Source organism: Camelus dromedarius, chromosome 22 (assembly GCF_036321535.1).
Source record: "Camelus dromedarius isolate mCamDro1 chromosome 22, mCamDro1.pat, whole genome shotgun sequence".
Lineage (NCBI taxonomy): Eukaryota > Metazoa > Chordata > Mammalia > Artiodactyla > Camelidae > Camelus > Camelus dromedarius.
The window spans coordinates 20,551,185-20,567,717 of NC_087457.1; the positions used below are offsets into that span (position 1 = coordinate 20,551,185).

Genomic DNA, 16,533 nt, shown 5'->3' on the forward strand with positions numbered 1-16,533 from the left:
GGGAGAGGGTTTTAATAAAAACAGGTTTCTCAAACCATTGTTGCACCTTCTGTATTGCTTTGAGAAGTTATGCTCTCTGATCACGCTAAGGAAACTTGCCTCGTATAATTATTGTTAGCATATGTCCATATTTTAATAATAAATATAAGAATTAAATTAAGTGGTATATAAACTGTAATTATTAAATTTTGTTTACATCATGCCATTATCAACCATATGACTATATTTTTATAATTACTATCTTTAAGTATTCTTTTGTTGGTGGACTTTCCAAGAAGAGGACATTGTGTGGCAGAATTTCCTATATAATTGTGACTAATGATGATGAATTCAATGAACAAATAAGATAATTAAGTAGTATAAACATTTGGCTCCAAAGCTGATGCAAAATATAATTCTACTGTATAATTGGCTTCAGTTTTTATCATTGCACCACTTCATTCATTTTAAAAATATGTTTTGAAATTCTGAAAACAATTTCTTATCTTCTAGGGGGCAGTGGGCCAGTCAACACTGGAGAATGTGAATACTATAACAAATGTATTCTTGCCTTTACAATAGAATCCATCTTTATGGAGTGACTTCCTCATTGGAAGAGCCAACAGTACACCTCTCCTGCAGAAGTCTTCACTGGAGATAGAGTGGTATATAAACTATTTTATCTAAAATTTACGTCAGTATGTGTTTACCTTTTGTGTCAGGACTCTTAATATCTGGGGATAGAGACATGAGATAACCATCTGAAAAATTACTCTGTCCACAAAAAGTATTTTCTGAGAGGTGAGTGTAATCTCTAGTGTCATCAACATCAAGAAAGACTGAAAAATCATGAAAATGCAAGCTTTACTCAAATTTATGGAATCATAAAATGAAATCACATTCATTTAAAATGGATTCTATTATGTTAAAAATGGGGAATTTCATTCTGGACCTTGTAGGGAAAAATCTATTGAATAATAATGAGAATTAAAACTTTAGTGGCTTTCTTTTGTCCCCTCTTCAAATACTGAATGAAAGAGGGTCACATGCCAGGAGTATATACTATATGAATTAATTTATTTGAAATCTTTAAAGAATCAAACCTAATCTTTAGTAAAAGACAGCTGTTCAGATGTCACCTGGGGCTATGTCAGTGGGAGGGTGACAATTCTTTAAAGGGATGTGATAGAGTTTTTTGAGATTATGAAAATATTCTATATATTTATTTTCATAGTGGTTATGCAGTTATACATATTTATAAAACTTCAAAATTTTACACTCAAAATTGATGTATTTTATTGTACATTAAACCCCAATACAGTTTAACTAAAGAATAATTACAAGGATGATTGTTAAACAATATAGTAACTCACGGCAATGGAAAAAAATTAAGGAAACTCGTATATAATGATGGAGTTGACAGCATTACAGCTGGTTATATTAGTTCTTTGGACAGATAATTCTTAGGAAAGTGTTTCATTTGGTATTTTGTAGGTAATAGTAGGTAAAGTTTATCGAGCAGGTAGTATTTTTTCGGTGCTCACAATAACCTCTTGAAAGTTGGTACCGTTACTAACTCCACTTTACAAATGAAGAATCTGAGAGTTGGAGAGATTAAAAGTTGCAAAGCTGGTAAAACACAGACCCAAGAAACCAGCTCATATCTGCCTTTTGTGGAGGTGTTAAGAAGTAACCTAAAACACTGTAATGGAGAAGTTCGCTTTCTGCCAGAGTCATACCTCCTATCAATAAACAACAGATAGTGGTTTTTTTTTGTTAAGTAAAAAATACTGAAATATTTCTTGGTATTTAATCTTTACATCAACCCAGACATCTCGACAGAGAATTGGTGCCACTAATAAGAATAAAATAAATCAGTAACATTTATAAGATTGTTGCCAAGTGCCAGGCTCTATTCTAAAAGCTTTACTTTATTAATTCATTTAAATCTCCAATGACACATGAGGAAACATGATTATTACCCTCATTTTATACATGAGTGAACCGAGGGAAAACAAGAGTGAACGACTTCCCTAAAGGCATCCAGCTAGGCAGTAAGGATGATAGGATTGGAATTGAGAGTTTGGTCACTGAATCTGTACTTTTAACCACAGCACCATCAAGCAGACCCCAATTTGCACAGCACAGCAACAAATTCTCCCTGAACACGGGAATCCTACAAAGTGAGACACCATGGTGATGTGCACATGCTCTTGTTGATTCTGTGCAAAGCGAGGACTATCTGTATTGCTTAGGGAAAATTCAAAGAAGATTAACAATTTCAATAGGATTCCACACTGGTAGTCATCTGTAACATTTGTTATCTTGCTGTATGCTCTCCAGGAAAGTATTTCATTATAATAAATGTCTTAGTTTTTCCATTTTTAGCATACAGATATTGGTGCATATCCATTGTCCGTAAAATGGGTTAGATATCCTTTAAATTCCCTCATTCTTAACCAATTATAATTAAAGCTTCCTTATATAATTTCAAAGTATTTGTGTAATAAAAGCTACATGAATTATACACAGTAGGACAATATTATCTACATTTAGAAGGAGAGAGATTTTGCAAGAGCTTTTTGAAAGGGAAAAATAATTCCATGCCAGAACACTTTATTGTGGTCAGATACTAAAATGAGCCACCGAGGGCAGACAGAGGTCAGACATATTTCTTTTGATTAAGTGAAATGTTGAAGCTAGATATTATTAAAAACATACAGACAAGCTAGCATGCTTTAAGCACCTCCTACATATGAGGAAAAAAACCCCTACATCTGAGGACAATGGGGCTCAGAAAGATTAAGTAATTCATTCAAAGTTTATCATTAGTAGGTGGCAGGGCTGAGATTTGAATCCAAATCTATTTCCAAAGCTAATTATCCTTCTGGCTGGTCAACCTACTTTATCCAGGTCACAGATACTGGCTTGCATGTTAATTGTGCTTTTCTGAATTTACTTTGTTAAAATTGGATAAAGCTATTGGATTTATCTCCAGTATGTGTTGGCTATTTAACGTGGAGGGTATATTTTAAAAACCAGTTGAACAGAGGCTAACTAGATGCTGTTTACTTCACTCTCCAAATAGAGGGAAGAAAAAAAGGTTGTTTCCATTCAGCTATAAAAATATCCTTCCTCTTCAACAATATTCTCAAAGGCTTCAGTCTCTCCCGTCCTGTATCGAGCCCACCCGAGCACTGTCAAATGCAAATGAGAAAACAATTGGTTAGAAGCTGAAATACATTTTGCAGTCATATTGCAGAGTTTATGATATTTATTTGCCATTATCTCGGTGATTTACTTATTTAAAAAACATTTGTTGTGCACCTACATGGAGTCAGATTCTGCGCTGGGAATCAATGATACAATTGTTTGAAACAGACAACTGTTTTCCTCCTTGTTGTATCCCATGAAGCTTATATTCTAATGGGAGAAAATCAACGAATAAACAAGTAAACGAGTACATGTCATCAGAGGGGGAGAGGGCAGTGGACAATATATCTAAGTTAAGGAAAACAAGAATGTGGGGGGTCGGGAGCCTTGTTCCGATATTTATTTAGTATGTTCAGGGAAGGCCTCTATAACCAAGTAATATTTGAGCAGAAACGTGAAGGAACTTTGTGAGGAGATCGTTTCAGTCAGAACTGAAACAATAAAGGTCCTGAAGCAGAAGCAGCCTGGGGGCAAGTGTGGCAAGAGTACCATGAGCAGGGGAGATGCCAGGAGATGAGATAGGAGATGAAATAGGAGTGGGCCCCGAGGCCAGGCTGTGGCAGGCTGGGTTGTGATTAATAGGACTTTGCTCTCCTTCTCCTGATTGGGAGGTTGGGATGCCCTGACTCACCCTTCAGAAGGCTCTTTGGAGCTGTCCTGTGGAACAGCCTGGGGCAGGGAAGGGACAAACAGGGAGACTGGCTGGGGGGTTATTTCAATTGTCTGGGCAAGCAGATCTGAGACAAAGAATGAACTTGTGTACAGAAAAAGAGAAGAGATGGGGGAGGACATAGGGACCATAAAGAGAAGTGAGGATAGAGGCAGACTGAGAAGTCGAGGAGAAAAAGTAGATTCAGGGTTGGAGAGAGAATGAGGGGTTGAGAGTCGGCAGGAGAGGCAAGGAAGAGGAGCAGCATCCCATCCCCGAAGCCCAAGTGAAGCTAGTGTTTTTAGGAGGGGGTGAAACACTGTCCCAGATGCTGCTAAGTCACACGGGGACTGAAAACTGACTGTTGGATTTATCACCGTGCAGGTTCCCCTCGTCTCCAACATGACTGTTGTTGAGTGGAAAGAAAGCACGATTGACAGTAGTTTAAGGCTGGATGAGAGAAGAGGTACTGGATGACTTTCAAGATACTTTGCTGCAAATGACAGCAGAGAAACAGGGCGGTAAGTAGAGAAAGTTGTGAAGTCAAGATAGTTGTCATAGAGAAGTTTTTTTTTTTTAATATGTTAGAAATAACATTTTTGAATGCTAAAGAGAACAATGGATTGAAAATTCAAGAGAAAAAAGGGAATCACTAGCGTCAGGTCTTGGAGGCTCTGAAATGAGGCCTTGTTCCCCTCTGGGGGACTGGCTAAGGCAGCTGCATAGACAGCCAGGTCACAGTGACAAGGCACTGGGAGAGCCAGGGGCACAGACTAAAGGAATGTTGCTGAGTGCATGGGGTATATATGACTTTTCTAGTTTCTTTTTTCCCTCTTGCTTCCTCAGTTTTATTGAAATATAATTGACATATAAGTTTGTATTAATTTGAGGTGTGCAACCTCATGATTCCATTTTGTATACAGTGCAAAATGATTACCATAATAAATTTATTTAACATCCATCAACCCACATTGTTAGAATATTTTTGCCTTGAAATGAGAACTGTTAAGGTCTACTCTCCTAGCAACTCTTAGATTACAATACAGTACTGTTAACCATAGTCACCCTGTTGTACATTACATCTCAGAACTGTTGTACATTACAAACCAGAAGCTTGTACCTTGTGACCACCTTCATCTGTTTCCCCTGGATGTTACTTCCCAACATTGCTGTTTTCTCAGTGAAACAGAAAAAGATCACTTGAGAATGCAGGTGGGGATTTGTTAAAGATTTGAAGAGAGAATTGCAAGTGAGGACCAATGACCTAGGAGAGGGGAAGGGTGAATGGGCTGGAAAATGAAGTAAGATTGCTGGGCAGGAAAGACCTGTGATGATTACGAGGGACAGACTTGTTATTTTTCTCTTTTTTGCCAAGGGGATGGGGAGGAGTAGAAGGAAATGTTTTTATCTCAGGTGGTTCTGTTTCTATACCATTCTCTGAATAAAGTCTTCATTCTTTTTTTTTTAAAGCTCAAGGTAAAGAATTACATGGTGCCTTTCTTAGGATGTGTAGTTTCCGTAATTGCCCAGAAAGAATCATGAGCATGATGACTTTATTTAAACCTGTAATTTTTGCTTCTAAGCATGTATTGGTACTAACTATACATGAATGAATGAAATTCTAGTGAATTCTAATTATTCCCTAGGCACTAATCCAAATTCCAATTGTTTCTTGTATGATACTTTGCAGAATGTGAAAGATTCCTTCAACTTACTTCGTATGAGCTTATAAGAACAGGTCCTTGGGAAGTGCTAGTTACCTTTTCCTTCCTTTTAATACAAACAGAAAAAAAAATACATGACACTAGTATTTCCCAACTAGTGTATACATCTTTTTGCTACCACAAATTAACTAAATGATTGACAGACATGGTTAATAGAATCACACAATGTCAAAACTGGGAAGTGTCTTAGAGGTCACTGAGAATAATCCGTTTAACTTATAAATGATAAAACTGAGACCCAGAGAGTTTAAACATTTGCTAATAGTCTTAAATCTGCTGAAGGAATTAAATACAGATTGCTTTACAATTAGCCTTGTGCCCCTTCCATTCATCACCATCTGTTTTTTGTCTTTAACTCTTTTTTCTCTTGCATTACATAACCAATTATTTTCAATTATATAATTGCTCACATTACTCAATTAGAAATTTGTTTGCATATTAATTAAAGAAGCCGAGTTTTGTTCTGTGAATGTCACCATATACAATAGGTTAAATAATATCTCCCAAAAACTCGTCTTCATTGGGAACCTCAAAATATGACTTTTTGTGGAAATAGGATCTTTACAGATGTAGTTGAAGTAAGGATCAAGATAAGACCATACTGGATATGGTAAGCCCTGAATCCACTGAGAGGGTTCTTATGAGAGCTAGGGGAAAAAAATAAAAAGACACACTGGCACAGAGGGTAAGTGATGTGACAATGGTGACAAAAGAGGTAGAGATTGGAGGGATGTGTCTACAATCCAAGAAATGCCAATGATGGCCAGAAACCACCAGAAACCTTTAGAAAGGCTAGTTTCCCCCTCAGAGCCTCTGGAAGGAACTAACCATGCTGACACCTTGATTTTGGACTTTCAGCCTCCTGAACTGTGAGACAAAACATTTCTATTGTTTAAAGCCATCCAGTTTGTGATGTGTTATGGCAGTCCTAGGAAACCAACACAGTAGAGAAGGAAATTTCAAAGCCCATCACCTGGAAAAGCAGTAAAATGAAGGGAACAGAAAAACAAAGGAAAACCAGTTCTTTGGTTTATGGCTGTTAGTGAGCATTACTGCTTGATGGATCACCATGTCCCTTTTTCCTTGTAATTGAACTGGAAAAATAAGGCGATTTTTATACTTTGTAAGAACAGCACAGGCTACATCACAAAGACCATGTGATACAGTGTTGGGGACATTCAATGGCAATCCCTGAAGAATTGAGCATGTATATATTTTTCATGCCAATACTAGAGAATATCACTTTGATCATGTTTACTGTCTATTGCTTGGGAAAGAAGGTAACATAATATGAATATAAGAGCAATTATTTAACAAGTAGCTACTCTGTACCAGTGCCTGTGCTAAGGGGCTTTACATATTTTAGCTCCTTTAAGTATAAAGCATCAACATTCACATCCATATCGGTTTTTTACTGCTGCATAACAAGATATCGCAAATTTAGTGGCTTGAAACAACACACATTGTCTCACAGTTTTCGTGGGTCAGAGGTCTGGATGCAGCTGAGCTGTGTCCTTTGCTCAGGGTCTCAAAGCTGCCGTGAGTACCTTGTCCTCCTCCTTGTCATCTGAGCCTCGGGGTCTTGCTTCAAGCTCATTCAGGTTGTTGACAGAGTTTAGTTCTTTGCAGCTGTAGAGCTGATATCCTAGTGGTGTTGTTCTGTTTTGTTGGCTGTTGGTTGAAGGTCACTCTCAGCAACTAGGGATCCTGGTCACTTGATCTCCTCCATGCACTGTTCACAACATGGCTGTTTGCTGTTTTCCAGGCCAGTAGTAGAGTCTCTGTTTCTCTTACTTCAAGGCTCCAACTTTATCTGTCTCTGACCCAGATTTAAAGACCTCCTGAGATCAGGTCAGGCATACTTAAAAGTCAGCTACTTTTAAAAGGATTTTGAAGACATCATTCCCAGAGAATGTAATCTAATATAGGATCACATGTCATGATGTCTGCAAGTCCTACCCACACTCTAGGGGAGAGGGTTGGCAGGCAGTGTCCACCAGGGTTGGAAAACTTAGGGACCAATTCAGAAATCTGTCTGCTAACAGTAAATATTTATCGATTCCTAGCATGTTCTGTCATATATACCACTCTCAAATTTGGAATGTGAATGCTGGCAGGGGTTTCAGAGAGCATTGGCTTAATGCACTGTGGACGCCCTTGCACTTCCTGCTTCCTCTAACAGTCTTCCTCACTTACATGTTTTCAGAATAATAAAGTTACAAATGGCCCCAGTGGCCTCACACCCTTTGTTCTCACTTGTTTCTAATACAGGTAGATCATCCTTCCTTAAGTCTCACATGACAGCAGCAGTATCTAGAGTAAAATGTGAATTATTTATATATATACACATATTTTTGAATGAAATGAAAAGATCAGAGGAGAGTACCATGTTTTAGAATTCTGGGAATATATGCACTTCTATCATTTTTTTAAAAGGAATTTGCCTAGTTCTAGCTCCAAAGTGAGACCTCTCAGAGCTTCCTACTGAAATAGCTGCAGAACATTCAAAAATGAAAAGAAATTTACAGCAATGTTGGAAACTAGACCAAGGAACCCACCCAAGGGAGAGCGAGCACTCACTGCAGGGCTGATGGACCCGACATGAACAGTGGATTGAGTAATTCATGAACTCCCTGCTCATCTCAGAAACAGCATGAACACATCCAAATGAAAGTCCACACATTTACAAAGGCAACCCATCTCTTTCCTATTGTTTGCTGGTTGACCTTTGTTTCAGCAACACGATCTTTTCCAAAGATAAAAACCTGTGACTGCTGATTTTTGTGTTACCCTTAGTGATTCTATTTCAAAATCATTTTGTCAAAGCATTAAAAAAAAAAAAAAAAGCAAAAAAAAAGGAAGGAGGGTGGGTGGCAAGGGGAAAAAAAAGTGTGCATGCCCACACATGTGTGTGCATGCACTGCTGGCAGTAGGTCTCATACTAGGAATATAGACATTGGAAATAAAGCCTCATCAGCTGTCATGTTGTGATGGAGTTCAGCTGAGTCCTGGTTCAACAAGCAAAGCAAAAGAACACAAATCATAAAAATGATAGTGGGCAGAAATCATCTGTGAGTCCAGCAGAGCTCAATGTGCTTTAGAATCTCAGCATATCAAGCTGCCACTGTGAAGAGTATCCAATCAGAACTCAAGTGCTTAGAGAATGGGGTCAAGGACAATTCGCACACTCTGCTTTTAGTAAATAGTAGGAAGGAAACGATTTTCCATCATCAAAACATCAGTAACCAGAAGAAAATCAACATGGAGCTTGTGAAAAGTATTCCAGGAAAGAAAGAAAGAAAGCCTTGGGGACATGATTTTAAAGATTCAAAAACATGGAAGCTTAGAGGGAAAAAAGAAGATAAATAGCTAACAGATGTCAAAAACAAAATCAACAGACAAGCTCGATTTGGGAACATTTTCAATAGAGTTAATAGAAGGCTATTATTTATTACATTTAAAGAATGATTTTAAATGGACAGGAATGGGATAAATAAAACAGTGAATGAAGATATTATAAGGCAACTGTCAGAAGAGCCAGTCCTACCAACAAGCATAAAAAGATGCTCATCTCGTTGGTAATCAAATCGAAATTTATATAACACGAAGCTACAACTTTATGTCTATCAAGATGGCAAAAAAATGCAGAAAAAAATAACACCATTGCTGGTACAGATGTAATCCAAGGTGCATTGTTGGCAAAAATGGAAAGACGTAATCCTTTCTGAAAAGATATCGTTAAACGAGAAACACAAAATCCAAACATATACATGTAACTCATAATTGTAAAACAAAGAAAAGTAACTATAATAGATGGAAATTAATTCATATGTATCAATGCATGATTAAATGTGCATGGAGAAAAATATGCAATGATAAATAGAAAGTTTTTATACTGTTTACATTGGAAAGAAGAAGGAACAAACTTAATGTGAGAAGTGATTTGGGTAAACAGTGAAAGCAGCAAAGAAGAAAAAAGAAAAGAAAAATGTATTGAATATTTTGAACTTTACTTTTTATTTGGTTTTGACAACACAATGCTTTTAATGTCTGTCACAAAGTTTTTTAAAAACATCATTTAATATTGAGGACTAGACATTTTCATGTGTAAACTATCAGTAAAAATCAAATAGTATTCCATGGTCTTAAAAGTTGTTCCCTTCAAGAGTGAAAATCAGTTCCCTTTTCTTTGTGTATATTACACTTTATAATTCTGTAGTCTCCAAATTTTTTGCAATGGGAAAGATTTTTATAAGAACAGATCGACTTGTAACTACTAGTTCACTCAATTTTATATATAACATTATTAAAATTATGTAAAATATTTTTGTAATAATCCCGTATTTTGTCTATGGAAGTAAATTTTATTTTAAAATAATATCAAACAATGAATCGTTAATATACTGCATTGACAATTTTCCAGGGAAATCTAAATGAGGCAACTGTGATCACATTCAAATGAAGATATTTGGCTATTAAAATGTTAAAACCTGACATGTTCTTGTCTTAGTGGATGGTCACATTTCTCCATTTGAAGGTGAATCATATCTGTAGCTAAAAGAGACCCAAACTTTTGGGGTTTTTTGAACATGTTCTCAGCTGGAATTCCAAAGAGTGATACCCACTTTTACAGAAATGAGAACACAAACTGGAAAATTGCGTGCATGCAGGAAGAAATAAAGGGAATTAATTACTGGTCACAAGTGGGAGATGAACACACCTAAGTCCTTAAAACACTTTTACAGGTTCTTTTTTATGCACTCTCAGTGATTTCCCTTCCATTCATTTTCAGAGATTACTTTAGGATCCAAAGAGGAAACAAGACCCTTTTGAACAAATTAGCTACAGTAGGCTAACAATGTATGTTTAAAAGTAATGTATACATGTGATATGAGAGCACGGAGACTAAGACATAGAAGTTAAAATAAACTTGTTAAAGAACGTTTAGGTTACGTTTGAAAAGAACAGGCCCAGTATTACTTGAACAGGACAGAGGGAGTATAATACTGAGGGAGGAAAAGATGAAGAATATCTTATGTTTGTTGAAATTTTGACTTTTAGAATACGTGGCATAAAGTTTTTTCACTTGTAAGTGAGATGATTTTGTCATTACTGCTATGCATGTATTGAGGGAAGGATTATCAAAGAGGCATTTCTATCAAAAGTGACCTAAACATACAACCAGTCAAATGTGTGCTCTGGCCTGTTGTTTTTTGGACTGTTGGCATCTGGCTACAGAAATGTGTCTGTCTAGTTAGTCTTGCGGGTGTAACTTGGCCCCACGACTTCTGGTTTACTGCTATTTTCACTGCCCCAACTTGCCACTCTGCTTTTTTCAAGAGCAAACATCTTTTTCGCAATAAGTTTGGGAATGATGCAAAGTAAACCCTTCGCTATGTCTAAAAAATCCAAGCTAAGTTAAAATTGTCCAAGAAAATTACCTGCTGAGAATGATTTTTTTTTAGAGATTAATAGCATGGCCTTTCTTTTATTTAAAAAAAAAGAGTAGGCAAAACAATCACAGAAAATAGTGATATTTAAAAAGATAAACGTGTACTCTATAGCTGGGTCTGCACACACACACATACAGACACACACAGAAATGAACAGAATGGAAAACTAAGTGATTTGTTATCTGATTTGATTAGTGCAGTGAGCTGATCTGGAGAATGTAGAGTACTGTGTGTTACAAATAGGAAAGATAGGAAGGCCCTTCAGGACTTGGGGCCAGGGATGAGGCTGAGAAGCACTATTACTAGCTAAGCTATGGTTTGTGTCTCCTTTTTAAATTTTGTTTGGCTTTTAAATAATTGACAATTAGTGAATTCTATTAGTTGTTTCTTTAGCTGGCTGTGTTGGCTGTTGTTATGAATTGTGACTTTCCCCTCATTATCTGCAACACACAGTCTCCCCAGCTTCTTACTGAATTTCTTCAGGGGAACTCCATTTCTAAAATTTATCCTTTGCCGACTGCGGCCAAATATTTCATTACAGAATGGATTTTATTTTCTCCTCCATGGACACATCCCATAGATACTACCCACCCAGCATGACACCTGTTAAATAGTTCTATAAATCATTCTCCTCTTCAGTTGCCTTGCCACCATTCAAGAGAAACCTGGGGTAATTGATCCTGATGCAGTCTTTTCAGGAGATCTATTTCACCAACCCAAAGGGACTTTTCAACTGCCCCACTAAATTCTCCCAACAGCTTCCAAGTGGTAAAGGATAACTTATGTTTTTCCAAGGGGAAAAGAGATTTTTGACAGTTTTAACCTCAGAAGAAAGAAATCTCTGACAAAGTAGCTGTAGCCTCTTCTATACTTTTCTCAAGTCTATCTCTGCCACTATTCAACATTGCTGATTTGTCTGTGAGCTCTTTGGAGAGGTTTTTATACCCCCTTGCTTACTGGAAACTGATTGTTGATGATCACCCAGTGCTCTGTTAAGCTACTGACTGATTTCCCTTAGGTCTGCCTTTCTGAGCCCAGTCCCAGGGCAAGCAGTTCATTTCATGGTTGTCTTAAAAATAATGTTAGGCACATCATCAGTTTTGTTTTGTTTTTAACTTGAAAGCTAAATTGGTACCATGGACTTAGCACCCAAGCCTTGGATTTCTCAATAAGCTATTACATAGTTGACAGCCAAATTTAATATCTAGAACATAATCCAGATGCCTAGAAAGGAGTGGAAGAGAGTTGCTAAAGTCTGTCTTCATGTCGTCTGCTCTAACACTATGTTGGAAGATTATAAATACATTGACATCTTAGAACCTCATAAAGGCACTTCCTTATTAGTCAACAAGCACCAGTCTCTGAGAAGGACAATTATTCACATAGTTTTCTAATGTGTTCATTTTTATCTTGTTACTTGTGACATAAACCTAAAATTTTTAAGCATTCTTAGAAGAAAAAAAAAACCCACCTCTATCAGCATGCTACATGAGAAGCAAATCAAAGTCAGGTCCTGGGGTTAAGAAAATAGTGTTAAAAGGATTGTTAAGAATCTCTAATTGCCTCATTGACATCATACCGGTCTTTTAAAACAATCAAAGTAAATTAAGAATAATGAATCAGAAAGTTGAGTATTACATTTTCCTAATAAGAAATGCATTTAGAAAACAAAGGAAAAGCCTCTCTAAGGGATTGATACCAAATATAGTATATAATCAACTTCATCTATGAGCTGAACATTAAGTATATGTGGGTTTTGAACCGATACATCTGAACTGCATGACTTTAAGATTGCACCTCGATTAGCATGCACAACTTCTGAGCATCAAAACTTCTGTATCTTAGGAAAGTGCCTTTGAAATTAAGAATCTTTTTGAGTTAGATGATTTCTGCAGCCCTAGTTCAACAAATATTTGAATTTTGAGCTTAAGAGGATTGTCTTTAGTCAGTAGTTTGTATATAACTAGAGCCACTTAAATTTTCTGTAATTTTTGGATCTATTTTACAAGTTAGTAAAGTAAAACTTGGCTCATGTTGCTTCGAGCCAAGTATGCGTTTTGCTTATATGTTTAAATTGTGTATTATCAATGATGCAGGATTTTAAAAACATAACTAGCAAATGCTGAGTACTTAGGATTTGACCTCTAAAGAATAGTTCTCTGTGTGCTGAGTAGATGACAAGGCTGAGTCAATTTCAGGCAAAGGGTATTCAAAAGAAATACTCTTACTGCACCAAGAAATACACTGTTCTCTGTGTAAAACTGTTAGGCAAATCTTCTTGGTGAATTACTATGTGAAAATGAGCAGATCCCCAGCTCCCTCAAATAGAAATACTTTTAAAACAAACTATAGCCCGTGAGCCAAATCTGGTGCTGCCTGTTTTTGTATGGCTAAAAATGCTTTTCACAGATAAACATTTATAATAGATTTGATGATAAGGAAAAATAACTTTGCTCCTCCATTAGTTGCAGTTTTATCTCCCCCCCCCCACGAATGAATTATATTCTCATCAGTAGACTTACATTCTCATCAGTAGACTTGTATTACAAAAAGTTCACAATTATAATTATATTTTGAATTTCATTAATACAAATTTGTGAAAATTATTCTATCTCCTGATATATAAGTACCTACATTGTAGCCTCATTTTTGCCTGTTCATCCCCAAGATTGAAAGATTTACTATCTAGCCCTTTACGGAAATCATTTGCTTACCACTATCTTAGAACAGCATGAAAATCTATAGAGAAGGAGAAGGAAGTTTGCAAAGTGGTTAAGAACAGCAACTTTATACTCAAATAGGATTTGACTGAGTCCGGGAACTGACATTTATTAAATCTGTGAGTCTGAATAAGTCACTTGCACTCACTAAACTTCAGTTAATTTATCTATTAACATGAGTTATTGTGATGTTATAATGGGCTTAATAATGGCACCTCTTTCATAGGGTAACTACAAAGATCAAGTGAACCTAGCTTGTAGAAAGTCCTAAATAATTATCTAATACAGCAAAACAAATGTTCAGATGCTCAACTTAGTTTTATATGGACGTTCAACTCCTGGGAAATCCTGTAACCTCCACAATCGCACTAGCAAAAGCATAATCGTAGAAGGTAAATCTTCTCCCAAATACTTCGAGGGAGAGTTTGAAGAGTGAGCCTTCTCTGTTCAGAAATTTTGTCTGTTTGCTTGTTTTGTTTTGCTTTGTCCTTGCTAATGATTAGGGCTTGAGCTGGAGAAGCCATTATGGTCAGTTATATTCTGCGATAAGTTGCAAGTTTGGGTAGCTGGGCACCTGCCAAGCAAGAGGCTTGTTGGAAGGGATTCAGACCTGATTCTGGCCACTTGTTCTAGAAGCTTCCTCTCTTTACACGTCCAGGAAGTGCCCGGTGATTTGCTCACTAGAAGAGGTCCAGCATTCTGGGTGCCAAGTTGGAACAGATCATAGTCCTTGCTAGAATCTGCTTGTTTCATGTGAAATGACTGAGAATCCCCCCTCACCTACACCCTGGACTTACCTCCTGTGGATCTCCTATCCTGTGGGAAAAACTTACCTGGTACCAGGGATGCCCAGCTGACCGCCCAGCCTGAAGGGGACCTGGCCTCCTGCTAAGAACTCACACCAATATATTTAACAACCACTTCCAGAGGTTTCTTTTCCAAAGTGCCAACGGTTAAGTTTATGGCTGAGGAGGACTGCTGCCACCTTGAGGACCAGGAGAGAGAATCAGTGCTGATGCCTGGTGTGGGATGGACCCAATGAGAAGTTATGGCTCCTGGAAATGGGCTTCTTTCTTCTTGCTTCCATGAGGCAAAAGCAAGGATAGATAAGTTTCTTTCTGTCTTCTACATTGTCACATCATGTATTCTGCAGCCCTGAGGTAAGATTTCAAAGCAATGCACATTTGGTCACAGAATAAAAGTATAACCTGAAAGACTAATATAATACAGTGGAGTATGTTAAATTTTAAATGCTTTAATCTTATGATCATCAGCACCTGGGAACTCTTAATCTCAGTAATAACACCTATTGGAGAAAGGTTTCTTTTGTAATTGAGCAGCATTTTGTCTTTGGAAAATAAAATGAGCCAACAGCATAAATTACCCAAAATATTTCACATCAGCATTCCCTAACATTACAAAGTACTGTATCTTCTTAATGGTAAAGAAGATTGAAGATGTGGTTGATATGCTTTATGGTGGCTGATTTTCCTTAGATGAATAACTTGCTTTTTATGAATATTCCAAAAGCAAATGAGAGATCTATTTGCATACCTCATTAATGATCCTTTTTAGCAGGATCATGTTCCTAATTTTATATACCCATAAACATGTCTTTCCATCATCTGAATGAATGATAATACATTTTCTGCCAGAATTTATACTTGTGTCTGGTGTTTGAAAAACATAAATTATGCTAAAGATTTTGATATTTGGCAAGAATAAATTACAGTAAAGATATTACCTCCAGTGTGTTCATAGCTTATTGGACTCTTGTTTTCTTGTCTTGGTCATTATATTTCCATCTATTTGGTCACCACCCTCTTTCTTGCTTTGTTGTTATTCATGCTTTCTCATGAGAATATGGGATAAATGTGATGCTAAGAAATAATGTTTAATTTTCTGATAATAAATCCTTATTTTCTTTATTAGTATAACAATCTATGTTCATGGATAAGGGTTTCTCTTGTAAGTGTGTTTGTCTTATGTATATTTTTCTTTTTTTGTGATGTAGCATGTCACAATTGAGCAAAACCAAGACATACTACTTTGATGTTTGAGCTACTACCTTCAACCCATACACTCCTAATTAGAAGGAGAGAACAGTAACTGTAAGTATCAGTAAACTTTGATAAAATGTAATTCTTTATTTTCAAAATAAGACTAATATGAATTGCATGAAGGGAATGGATCTCACTTCATTTTTCTCCATACAGTCATTCAAAGGATATTTACCAAATGGCCACTCTGTGTTAGGAACTCTAGAAGGCCCCAGAGATTCAGAAATGAACAAGGCAGCTTAGCCCTCTTAATTGAAATAAGATAAATTCAGTAAATAGAGGAGTGATACTGTGTCACTACCAAACTACATGTACTAGAGTGTGAAAGCACATAGGAGGAACAATGATTTTATGATCAAGGAAGGCTTCTCAGAAGAGGTGTTATATGGACTGAGCTTCCAACAATAAGTAAGAGTTTGCAGGAAGAGAAGAGGAATGGTGTGTGGGAAATCCAGACGGCAGGACTAGTTTTAGGACTTCATATATTGAATAGCAAGAGAGGAGTCTGAAGGTGTAGTCTGGAAATTAGAGAGTTTGTAATTATCTGGGAATTCAGCAGAATTTTGAAAAAGTTTAACAAGGGAATGACTATAGTGAGGTTTGTTTTAATTTCACATCCTTGGTATTCTTTTATTCATTCTGGATATGTTTATGGAATTTAATATGTACAAGCCCCCCTACCCCTGTCTTTTAAAATAAAGACAACTGGACACACAGAGTTAGGGAACTTAGCCC

At 36.7% G+C, this 16,533-nt stretch overlaps 1 long non-coding RNA gene across 1 annotated transcript; it reads left to right on the plus strand.

Moving 5' to 3' along the window:
* The first annotated feature begins 603 nt into the window (after positions 1 to 603).
* Positions 604 to 14,992, plus strand: LOC135318849 (uncharacterized). The gene is made up of 3 exons (XR_010377234.1): positions 604 to 644; positions 4,226 to 4,362; positions 14,397 to 14,992. It is a non-coding gene; the product is annotated as an uncharacterized LOC135318849 (long non-coding RNA).
* Positions 14,993 to 16,533: the final 1,541 nt, after the last annotated feature.